The sequence below is a fragment of the Neomonachus schauinslandi genome, chromosome 2 (genome assembly GCF_002201575.2).
Source record: "Neomonachus schauinslandi chromosome 2, ASM220157v2, whole genome shotgun sequence".
NCBI lineage: Eukaryota > Metazoa > Chordata > Mammalia > Carnivora > Phocidae > Neomonachus > Neomonachus schauinslandi.
The window spans coordinates 130,947,406-130,960,429 of record NC_058404.1 but is presented as its reverse complement, the minus strand read 5'-3'; positions in this window follow the sequence as shown (position 1 = coordinate 130,960,429).

The window sequence follows — 13,024 nt, the reverse complement described above, 5'->3', positions numbered from 1 at the left end:
AACAATCTTCATTCTGACTCAGTGTTGCCCTCTGAAAGTGGTGTGGATAAGCCACATTTATCTAGTGAATAGAGATATGTCAGTCTCAAATATTCATCTTGGAGGCTGAATTGTCTGCTTCAATCATCATTGTATAGATGCAGCAATTAATTGCTAAACCCTTTTTTAAATACAAAACACACAAAAACTAAGAGTAGTTTTTCATGAACATTTATTCTTGTTCGGTGAAAGTGTCTGATAAGGGTTGCCCAGTGTGGATTGTGTGCATTATGATATTTTTGTGTTAGAAGCAAGTATTTATATTCACAAATTAATAAATATATGTGTCTATTATCATTTTAACCTTATCATTTAAGTCTTGCAAATTGGCTTTTTTTGAGGCAGCTCTATTTGGAAATTAAATTACTAGCCTACAAAGCAATGGGAGTTATAGTTGCAAATGGCCTTCCCCTATTGCTGTGACATAAATGCGGGACTGTAACGGGGAAAGCCTTGACAGACGGTCATCCACTTGGATTACTGTACACATGGTGGTCTGTCATTTAGGTCCTCTGGAGAACCAAGGGAAAGGCTGTTGTGCATCATGTTAACATGTGTTAATATGAATATCTCTTCAAAAAGAGATATTTACCAAAGATTATGCTCAATATCCATGAGTCTCTCAGTGGATCTTGAATTTCGTCTATTTCGTTAAGCCCTTAGAATTATTAGTGCTCCAGAAAGACTCACCCAAGTGAAATCACCAGTGTTTCCTCCTTGTAGAGTGAACTGTATCTCAGAGGTACATCTGTTCCAAAGACGAGGAGTTATGGGGCACGCAGCTGTGTCCTACAATTAAAAATTACTCATGCTTAGGGGCACCTGGGTGGCTCAGTTGGTTATGCATACAACTCTTAATTTTGGCTCAGGGTCGTGAGATGGAGTTCTGTTTCGGGGTGGTGCTGAGGGTAGAACCTGCTTAAGATTCTCCCTCTCCCTTTTCCCCTCCCCCACTGCATGTGTACACTCTCGCTCTCTCTAAAAAAATATAATATAAAAAAATTACTCAATTGTTTGTTTTCAACACCCAAATTTAAACTCACCTCCCATTAGGACTCATTTCTCCTGTTTTATTTGTTTGTTTGTTTCTTTGTTTGATTTAAACCCTGAATTTGTGCTGGGGTGTATATTGTCAGATTCTGCTCTGTCCCATTGCCCAGTTTGGTCCTCTCCACTCTAAACTCATTCTTTGATTCTAGCCATATTTTCTGTTTGGACAGCAACTCCCCGCCTTTTACCCTTGCTCAGTTCGGATTTCTGAAATTTAACTTTGGTCTCCTACTTAGAAATTATCCTTGTCTATGTCCATGGTTTTGACCTTATCACCTTGGAAAATACACTCAAGATTCATGAACTGGTGGTTCCAGCCATTCTTCCGCATGGCTGAGTCTCACGCCATAACTGGACAAATGATGTTTCACATCTCACAAAGGATACAGTTGATGGGGAATATGGGTTCTCTTTTTGGAGAATCACGAGCACTTTTTTTTTCCTGAAAAGTCAGAAAAAAATAGAAGCTATGTTATTGGAAAGTTTATTTTTACATCTTAGAGATTTTTGTGAAAAGTTACACAGTGGTAAACAGAGTAATTAAGTTTATTTATTTAAACAAAGACATTCTCTTCAATTTCTTCTCATGTTTTCCAAACTCACATAATTTCTAAAATATTTGAAGTGGTAATTATTCTGATTTCAATTTTGATAATATGCAGATAATAAAATGGGAAATGTGAAAAATGCACATCTTTAAATCAATAAAATATAGTAATAAGATCCACTTTCTCGAATTGCTGTATCATATGAGTTTATGCATGTAAAGCATTTCACTCCATGCCTTGCACATGAAGTGTGCAATTAATTACCTATTGTAATTGATTTCATGCTTATAAAAATGAAAGAAATCGTACCATAGGGCCTACAATATCCTTACCAAATTTTAAATCTTTAGCCTAAATTTTACCCAAAGTAGGATCTCTGATGTGTCTATGATATTGGTCACTCATTACTAAAAAAATATTAAATGTGCAAAATGTGGATAGCACATACATATTATATTATACATAGTATATACGTAATAACAAGAAATGAAAAAAGTAAGCATACAAGGGTGCCTGGGTGGCTCAGTTGGTTAAAACTGCCTTCGGCTCAGGTCTGCCTTCGGCTCAGGTCATGATCCCAGGGGCCTGGGATCGAGCCCCATGTTGGGCTCCCTGCTCACTGGGGAGTCTGCTTCTCCCTCTGCCTGCCGCTCCCCCTGCCTGTGCTCTTTCTCTCTCTCTCTCTGACAAATAAAATCTTAAAAAAAAAGAGTAAGCATACAGTATACCAGGTGATAATGGGTGCAGGAAAAGCAGGGTAAGGGGATAAAGGAAGAAAAAGAATAGAGTCCTATTTTATTTATTTACTTTTATTCTGAATGATTCCATTTATTCTTTTTTAAGTTTTTATTTTAATTCCAGTTAGTTAATATATGGTGTTTTATTAGTTTCAGGTGTACAATGTAGTGTTTCAACAATTCCATACATCACTTAGTGCTCATCTCTACAAGTACTCTCCTTAATTCCCATCACCTTTTTAACCCATTCCCCCAACCCATCTTCCCTCTGGCAACCATCAGTTTGTTCTCTATAGTTAAGAGTCTGTTTCTTGGTTTCTCTCTCTCTCTCTCTTTTCTTCTCTTTGCTCATTTGTTTTGTTTCTTAAATTCCACATATGAGTGAAGTCATATGGTATTTGTCGTTCTCTGACTGACTTATTTCACTTAGCATAATACACTCTAGCTCCCTCCATGTCATTGCAAATGGCAAGATTTCATTCTTTTTATGGCTGAATAATATTCCTGTGTGTGTGTGTGTGTGTACCACATCATCTTTATCCATTCATCCATTGATGGACACTTGAGCTGCTTCCAAATCTTGCCTATGGTTAAATAATGCTGCTATAAACATTAAGGTGCATGTACCCCTTTGAATTAGTGTTTTTGCATTCTTTGGGTAAATACCCAGTAGTGTGATTGCTGGATCATAGGGTAGTTCTATTTTTAACTTCTTAAGGAAACTCCATGCTGGTTTCCACAGTGACCACACCAGTTTGCATTCCCACCAAGAGGGCACAAGTGTTCCTTTTTTCCCACATTCTCCACTAACACCTATTATTTCTTGTGTTGTTGATTTTAATCATTCCAACAGGTGTGAGGTGATATCTCCTGATAGTTTTGATTTGCATTTCCCTGATGATGAGTGATGATGAGCATCTTTTCATGTATCTGTGGGCCATCTGGATGAAATTTCTGTTCATTGGAGAAATGGAGAAATGTCTTCTTTGGAGAAATGTCAGTTCAAGTCTTCTGCCCATTTTTTAATTGAATTATTCATTTTTGGGGTGTTGAGTTATGTAAGTTCTTTATATATTGGATACTGACTCTTTATCAGATATATCATTTGCAATTATCTTCTCCCATTCTTTAGGTTGTCTTTGAGTTTTGTTGATTGTTTCCTTTGCTGTGTAGAAACTTTTTATTTTGATATAGTCCCAATAGTTTATTTTTGCTTTTGTTTTCCTTGCCCCAGGAGACCTATTTAGAAAAAAGTTAGTATGGCCAATGTCAGAGAAGTTACTGCCTGTGTTCTCTTCTAGGATTTTTACGGTTCCAGGTCTCACATTTAGGTCTTTGATCCATTTTGAATTTGTTTTTGTATATGGTATAAGAAAGTGGTCCAGTTTCATCCTTTTGCATGTGGCTGTCCATGTTTCCCAACACTATTTGTTGAAGAGACTGTCTTTTTCCCATTGGATATTCTCTCCTGCTTTATCAAAGATTAACTGACCAAATAATTTTGGGTTTATTTCTGGGTTTTCTATTCTGTTCTATTGACCTATATGTCTATTTTTGTGCCAGTATCATACTGTTTTGATTACTTTAGCTCTGTAATATAACTTAAAGTCAGGAATTATGATGCCTCCAGCTTTGCCTTTTTTTCTTTTTTTCCAGAATTGCTTTGGCTACTTGGGGTCTTTTGTGGTTCCATACAAATTTTAAAATTGTTTGTTCTAGTTCTGTGAAAAGTGCTGTTGGTATTTTAATAGGGATTACATTAAATGTGTAGATTGCTTTGGGTAGTATAAATATTTTAACAATCTTTGTTCTTCCAGTCCATGAGCATGGAGTATCTTTCCATTTGTGTCATCTTCAATTTCTTTTATCATTGTTTTTATAGTTTTCAGAGTATAAGTTTTTCACCTCTTTGGTTAGGTTATTCATAGGTATCTTATTATTTTTGGTGCAATTATAAATCAGATTGTTTTCTTAATTTCTCCTTCTGTTTCTTCATTATTGGTATGTGGAAATGCAAACATTTCTATACATTGATTTTGTATCCTGAGACTCTACTGAATTTGTGTATCAGCTCTAACGGTTTTTTTGGTGGAGTCTTTCAAGTTTTCTATATAGAGTATCATGTCATCTGCAAATAGTGAAAGTTTAACTTCTTCCTTACCAATTTGGATGCCTGTTATTTCTTTTTGTTGTCTGATTGCTGTGGCTAGGACTTCCAGTACTATGTTGCATAGAAGTGGTGAAAGTGGGCATCCTTGTCTTCTTCCTGACCTTAGGGGAAAAGTTCTCAGTTTTTCCCCATTGAGTATGATGTTAGCTGTGGGTTTATCATACATGGCCTTTATTATGTTGCAGTATGTTCTCTCTAAGCCTACTTTGCTGAGGGTTTTTATCATGAATGGATGTTGTACTTTGCAAATGCTTTTTCTGTGTCTATTGAAATGATCATATGGTTCTTATCCTTTCTCTTATTGGTGTGAGGTATCACATTGACTGATTTGTGAATATTGAACCACCCTTGCAACCCAGGAATAAATTGAATGGGGTCTTATTTTAGAAAAGGTTGATCAGAAAAGGCCTCTCTTTTAAGGTCATATAAGCACAGATATCTGGTTGACATGAGAGAGTAAGACTTGCGGATATCTAAGGGAAGAGATTTCTTATTTTGCTTCTGAGAAGTGATACATTCAAAGCATGCTATGATTCTTGAGGTCAAATGGGAAGTTCCTCAGTGCCCAATTCAACAAAAAGGTTACCCCTCTGCTTTCAAAACAAGAGAGAAGCCATTCAGCTTTCCCTAAAACATCTGTGACACATGGACTGATCCATGTCCAAGATGAATTTTCAAACAAAAACCCTTGGATAGCTGTGTTGGTAGGATAGATATTCAACTTGGTAAGAAAGTTGTCTTTCACATCATTGGCTTAAACCATTAGAGATCCAGTAGATTTTTATTAACAGATAAAGATTAGATTTCATGATCTTTACTAAGACTTTGTGTCCATGAAACCCAAATAATCAAATGTATATGAAATATCTGGTCCCTCTGAAATTGTATATATTGATCTTATTACCTCATTTAAGCCAAGTAGCCAGAAGATTGGTAAAAAAAAAAAAAATGAGACATGCTGTATTGATTATTGATCAGAACAGTACAATGGGAAGTTCCTAGGAATCATTGCCTTATTAACCTATTGGTTTATTAATTCCTTAAATATTTATGAATCATGTGAAAAACATTATGCTAAGGGCAGGCATTGGAATTCTAATACAAGCACTGTCATTAACAAGCTATGTGACCTGTGGGAACAGCCTCTCCCTGGGCCTCAGTTTTCTCACTAGTTCAACGATATTTATTAAGTCCTTACTGTATGCCAGGGTCCGTGCTTGGTATTAGGGTTCACAGAAATGAATAAAACGGCATTGTGGAGGAGATAGATACGCAAATGATTAAGATATGCGTGTTAAAATTATATACTATTTTTTCTGTTTAAAGAAAAACCAGAATGCTAGTGATTAATCTTCCAGGGAAAATAGGATTAGAAAAACTTCAGAAGAGAGATGTTTAAGAATAAAAGGAGTTAGTCTGAAAAAAAAATGGGAGAAAGTCATGTCCTATAACTCATTAAGGACAGCTTAAATTTTCATGATCTTAGCAATACACTTTTTGAACTTTTGGAGCAAAATGTGGGCTAGATGCTGATAATATGAACTAATCATTAAGAGTGATATTCAGATACTTTGAAAATGTCAAAAGCCTTATAAATATAACTCTTCATCATATAGATATTTAAAAATTCTGTTTGGGATTTTTTTGGCCTTATTTGTACATTTCCAACAAGAACTATCTCTGAGTGAAAAGTAGGCCAACTTTTCCTAAGGCACTTGACTAATAGTTCAGAAAAATGACTTGATTTTATCTTATGCTTTCATAGCTATTAAGATATAAAAGTTTGGCCTCAGTATATGTAAGTTCACTTAAAATATATATTTGTTTCTTTCACTATAAGGATTCTTGTGAAATACAGAACTAATACCTGCATTTTTTTTAACTGCACCATTGACATGTAGTTTATTACCTCAGTGATTGCTGTTTTTGAGATCCTATAGAATTTACTTTTAAAAAATATAAATCTACCTAACCTACTCCTCCCCACCCCAGACAAGTTCTCAGCTGAAGCATTTGGATTTATAAAGATTTTAGAAAGAGATTACCCAACATTCTCTCTTATCTTACAATAAGATATATTCCCTTGGGATGAAATCTTGTTCAGTACTAAAACTAGTCAGCCAAATGGATTTTTGGTTGGCTGAACTCGCAGACACTTAGACACATCAATAGAAGAGCCATTGCTTTATCCAGTGACTATATCAAATAGCTATTGTTAGGATGTAAAGGTCTCAGTCAATCAGGACTCAAGAGTCTCAAAATTCTTTTTTGATTTCTCTTTAAGAGCTATTTAGATCAGACTTGAGAACACAGAACCATTCTTGTTCAATAAGAGATGAAGTTGGCTATGAGACCAAAGGGACTTTTACTTCAATGGAATGTGAGAGGAAGAATAGGAGTAGATCTCAGAATGATAGAATTTTAGTGTAGGAAGGGCCCTTAGAAGTAGCTAAGCAAATTCTTTCACTGCACATACGAGAAAACTAAATGCAGAAATGTTAAATGTCTTCCAGAAGCCATGCAGCCAGTTTTCCCATGAAGTGCGAGAAAGTGCCTTTAGTGTAGGACTCAAATTCAGGCTTTTGACATTACCTCCCAATTAGTTTATATAAATACACACCAAGCTACAGTGATAACATTGAAATATATTCATACCCTGATTTAAATATGCTACAATTTCTATAATCCTGCTTTCTTCACAATTTAAACAGGCACCTCATTTTTCAATATCCTTTTCTAATATTCTGGAAATTTTCAGATATGCATTTTAGTCATGATTTTGGTCACTGTCCACTTGGAAATAAACTGGATGATGCTGTCTAAATATATGAGTTTTGGAGGAAATATACACAGAAAAAACATGTGAAAACATAGCTGCAGACAAGCTGGAACCAAAAAGTCTGTGGGGCTGTAAAAGATAAGTTCAAGGGGTGCCTGGGTGGCTTAGTCATTTAAGTGTCTGCTTTCAGCTCAGGTCATGATCCCAGAGTCCTGGGATTGAGGCCCACATCGGGCCCCCTGCTCAGCGGGGCGTCTGCTTCTCCGTCTCCCTCTACCTGCTGCTCCGCCTTCTTGCGCCCTCTCTCTCTCTCTGTCAAATAAAATCTTAAAAAAAGAGACAAGTTCAAGGTAAATTGATGATACAACAGAGTTGAGAGGAAAACAAGACTAACATGGTGATGCATAATCAATCAATAGATGAGAGCTCTGAACAGTCCTCCATGGGTACATGACGGGAGTGGCAAGAATGACTGTTTTCACAGATACTCCTCCCGAGTACGGTGGGGCTCGTTGGCCACTGGGGATATCAGATGTCTATTTATCAAGGCCCCAGTGCTGGTGCTGCTGCCACTGCTATGGCTCTAGCCACATTCAGCTCCTCAGGGGCAGGCACAGAATAGGCAGACAGTTGAACTTAACCAAGTATTTGGTTACAGTCATAACAGGCTGGAACAATAGAAAAAAGAGGGGTCCAGATGCTGAGGCTATATGCAGGGGAGTAAATGTACGGATGATTTGGAATCCAGCCCGAGGAATGAGAGAGGTGAGGTGGAGAGTAAGTGAAGGCAGCATCAATAGGATGGGTGGTTAAAGATTGCTCAAGCAAACCAGAAAGAGAGGAGGGGGCCGTCAGACAGGGGGCTTTTGCAAATGAGAGTTTGAAGGTGTTGCACTTACTAGTAATGAGAAGGTGTAGAACAAGGGCCAGATAATAAACATTTTCAGCTTTGCAGGCTATGGGGTCTCTGTCTCAACGACTCACTCTGCCATTGTAAAATGAGAAGTCATAGACAATATAATAAGCAAGTGAACATGGATATGTTCCACTTAAAAATATAAAATCCATCCTTAGTTTGCAGGCTGGACATGGCTGTAGGCCATAGGCCAGCCCTCTGGTTAAGGTTATAAGCCATGGGCATAAGTGGCAGAGAGGGAACTTTAAGACATCAGATGTGAAAAGAATTGAGGATTTGAAGAGCTGGAATTTTGGATGGGTCATCCACACAGATGTTAAACTCCTCATGAACAATGACAGGAATTCTGTAGGAATAAACACTTGAAACCAAATGCTAAAATCTTCAGTGAACATAGGGAGTGACCAGGTGAATGTAGGAGATACCTGTGAAAATGAATGTTGATATAATGATGACATGTACGTTAAACATGTGGCATTTTTTTTCTTTTTATGACAATGGAGGGGGGTGAATATTGATCTGGAAGCCACAATGGGAAGCAAGGATGCTGCCAACCGCACTTACTTCTAGTGTTGTATGGGAAGAGGGAGAACAAACATTCTCCATGTCCAAGGCCTACAGGGAAAGTAGTGTCCTCAAGGCATAGCCTGGTTTCAAGGAAGCAAGAAAGCTACAGGAATCTTCAAAGAGCTTGAGGATGGGAGCTTCTTTGCAGATGCCATCCTAGAAGCCACAGTGCAAGTGAAGGGACAGCCCGCTGGGAGGTTGGGTAGCTAAGAGGCAATGCAGAGGGAAAGTCTGGAAAACTAGGCGTTTCTGTGTCTAAGGAGGAAGGTTGCAAATATGATGAGGGTAGTCTGCATGACTTTTTTTTACAAGGAGAAATAATGCTGAATAATGGTGAATAATGGGTTCTAATTATAGTCTCCTTCTAGATACAGATCTCTTTGGCTGCTATGGGGTGAGACAGGCAGTATTTTAAAATGGGATAGGGAAAGGGAGGAGCTGTTTTACAGGATCATGAGGATCCCTGTGGGGTCCTCCTAGCTCCTTCTGAGGAACCATGCATCCCTTATCATTGTCTTGCCAGTGTCCAGAACAATTACTAGCAGTCCATCTGTGTATAATGAAGACGAATATACCAAAAACATTAATAAAAAGGCAGAATAAAAGAATAGGGTAAGAAATGTACTGATGAAGCAATTGGGGGGAAAAGTAAAAAAAAAAAAATCATCAGCTTAAGCAATCAAGGGAAATGTTCAAGAAGGCAGTGCCTTTGCTGTGGGCCTTGACAGGTGAATTTTGACAGGGCGCCCCCCAGCAGCTCTGATGCTGCTCCCCGAGAGCCTGTGAGGGTGTTGATGTGCTCGCATGGCTCCCTGACAAGGACTGCTTCCAGGCATCCTGGTTACATCTGTGCATGCCCAATGATGCGAAATGAAAAGGTTTGGTCATTTCAAATTGCCGTGTGTTCTTTTTTGACATTTCCTAAGAGATAAAGAGCTAGAAATGGCCAAATGAGTAAGAACAAATTGAAAAACCCAGATCATCTCATCTGTTGTCTGCTTTAAAAGGAAGCTGGGGCCTATTTGGAAAGGTACCCAAGGTGGAGCCAAAAAAAAAAAAAAAAAACCTGGAAAATTTTTTTTTTTTTTTTTCCAAAGAAAAAAAGATTATTTTAAAAAAAAAAAAAAAAAAGCCTTCTCCTTCCAGACAAGTTTTGGTAAAATGTCGGAATTGCATAAAGCACCATGTTCAGTCAGCCTCTTCAGAGGTACAATTTAGTCAGCAGAGAGCCCGAGGGCCCTTCTAGATCTAGAATGATTTCTTTGTGCTGTCAGAGCAGGAAAGTAATAACTCAATGTTTTCCATTTGGATTTGCTCCTTTAGTCTAGTTTTTAATAAAATTATAGCCATAGGCTATTTTTTTTATAAAATTCCCAAGTTGGTACAAAATTACTTTAGCCTTAAGGGTTCTTTCCCACACTTAGATTCACTTTACCTCAGGTTTTCTATCAGTCTAGATTTAATATGTGAGGGGAAATATTCCCTCTTTACAGATCTGAACATAATTGAAGAAGGAGTTCTAAAGTCCTCATATCAACCAGATATTTCACTTTGGAAGCTTCTATGGATAAAGGTTAATAATGCTTAAACCCCCTCTCCTCTCCTTGGAAAAGTATGCAAGCCGCCTTCAAGAAAAAATACGTTTTCTCCATCAGTTTGTCTTTATCTTCAATATTATAGAAAACAAATCAGTAAACTGTTTCCGAGTAATAAATTACCCCAAAATATAGCTGCTTAAAATAGCAAATATTCATTATCACCTAGCTTCTGAGGCTCAAGAATCTGAGAGGGTGAGGAGCCTGGCTGGTTCTGGCTCAGGGTCTCTCATGAGGTTACAGGCCAACTTTCCGAAGGAGACACGGACATCTCCTGGCTCTGCTGAAGCTGGAAGGATCTACTTTTGAGCTCATTCATGAGGTTGTTGACAGGCTCAGTTCCTTACTGGCTGTCAGCTGGAGGCCCACACTCCTTGCCAAGTAGGTCATGTATTTATGACGTGGCAATGGCTTCCCTCAGAGCAAGTGCTGAGGGAGAAAGAGAGAGAGGGAGAACCCAAGGCAGAAGCCACCATCTATTGTAACCTCACTTTTGAAAGTGACGTGCTGTCATCTCTGTCATATTCTATTGGTCACACAGACCAACACTGGCACAGTGTGGGAGGGAACAGCACAGGGGTGTCAATACCAGGAGGTGGGGGTCATTGATCTATGTTGGGGATCAGTGTAGATATATACCACTCGATGCAAAATTTTCTACAGGCATGCAATGCACGTAGATGAACATGGAAATACATGCATACATCATCTTGGAGGCTTGCTATCACTAATATTAATTTAATTTTAATGGTATGTCATGAAATAATCACACAGTTTGGAAAATACAGAAATGGAGATTTAGAGGAGATAACTTGTTGCTTTACTACCCAGAGATCATCTCTGTTACCATGTTGATATATACATATTCTTCCAGAGATTTGCTGTGGTTATGTTGATCACATGGTACATATAAAACAGGTTTTTCTGAATTAAAATCTCAAATTGATGAATTCCTTCCATTCAGACAATTGTTACTTTTGTCTTCCTTCCTTTGTGTATAAATTACTCACTTGTACTCATTTTGCAACTTTAGTTCCCAAACCTGAATTGCTGACCTCCTTCTAAAAAGGACTGACGTGAATGTCTGACTTCAGGGTGTCATGTGGGCGGGAACATTGTCACTCCCTTTAACATTGAGTTGTTTTTCATTTTGGCAGGAAACTGTTGGCTGAGCAACACTACAGGGTGAGGCATTCTGGGTTGGGGGGATTTGGGGGCAGAGCCTGGGGGAATGGGCAAACCTGGAATTGGATTGAAAATGATCAGCAAAGGCTGAAATGGGTCCACAACTAAGATGAAAGCTGAAACACAGGAAAGCTCCTCCTTCCCACAGAGTAGAACTAGTCTAGTCCTTTTGTCTGCATTACTATCTGAAAGCTCTGAAAAGAAGCTTCTCTAGGTGGCAGCTCCCGGGGGGCGGGGGGTTTGGGGTGGTGGTGAGGCAGTGCCACACAGCAGCTCTTGTTCTCTCCCTCTGGTGGTTAAGCTCTGGCCAAACCCTGCTCTGTAGAGGCAAGGCTAGAGGTGAGGTTAGTGACCTTAAAGTCATGGGGCATATGCCATTTCCAGTGGATATTTTATTTTGCTTTTTGCTATTATTTTTTTAAAAATATTTTTCCTCATAAAAATAAAACTGCACTGGGGCGCCTGGGTGGTTCAGTTGGTTAAGCGACTGCCTTCGGCTCAGGTCATGGTCCTGGAGTCCCGGGATAGAGTCCCGCATCGGGCTCCCTGCTCAGCAGGGAGTCTGCTTCTCCCTCTGACCCTCCCCCTTCTCATGCTCTCTCTCTCTCATTCTCTCTCTCAAATAAATAAATAAAATCTTAAAAAAAAAAATAAAACTGCACTTTTTATAAGAGATTCTAACCATTGATGTGGTATTAATACTAACTTTTACTGACACCATTCGAAAAGTATTTTAAGTGTTTTATCTTATTTAATCCAACCACCATGGTGAATGTTATTGTTATACCCTCACTACTACAGATGTAGTGTAGCACAGAGTATCAAGTGATTGGCCCTGAATCACTAAGCTAGGAGTATCAGAGTCTGGTTCCCAAGGGAGCCCCCTTAACCACTGGGTGCTAATATTGCTTCCCAGTGTGTCCCAGGTACAATGCTAAGCAATATGCATATATTCTGTCATTTAATCTTTATAAGACACTTGAGATAGATATTATTGTCCTCATTTTAGAGAGAAGGAAACTGAGGCACAGAGAAGTGAGTTACTTTGGTCAAGCTCCCATGGCTGATACAGACAAAGCTTACATTCAAACCAAAGTTCATCCAGGCTTCTTCTAACTGCTCATATCCCCATATTCCTAGAGTAAGAGAAGAAATCATTTTATGGTGAGCAGCAGATACATAGAGAGCATTTTATGTTAAGAAAAGAAATTCTATGTGAATTAAATAGAGAAAAAAAAAGGTTTGAACATAGCATGCCAACTGTATTTTAAACCCTTAGTTTAATTATGACACAATTTCTTAAGTTTTCTTAAAGTTCACTTTTAGTCATTTTGGGTCTCAGATTTAAAAGCAGGTGCTTGGGGGGGCGGAGCTAGATGGCGAGGAGTAGGAGACCTGGATTTCATCTGGTCCCAGGAATTCAGCTGGATAGGGATCA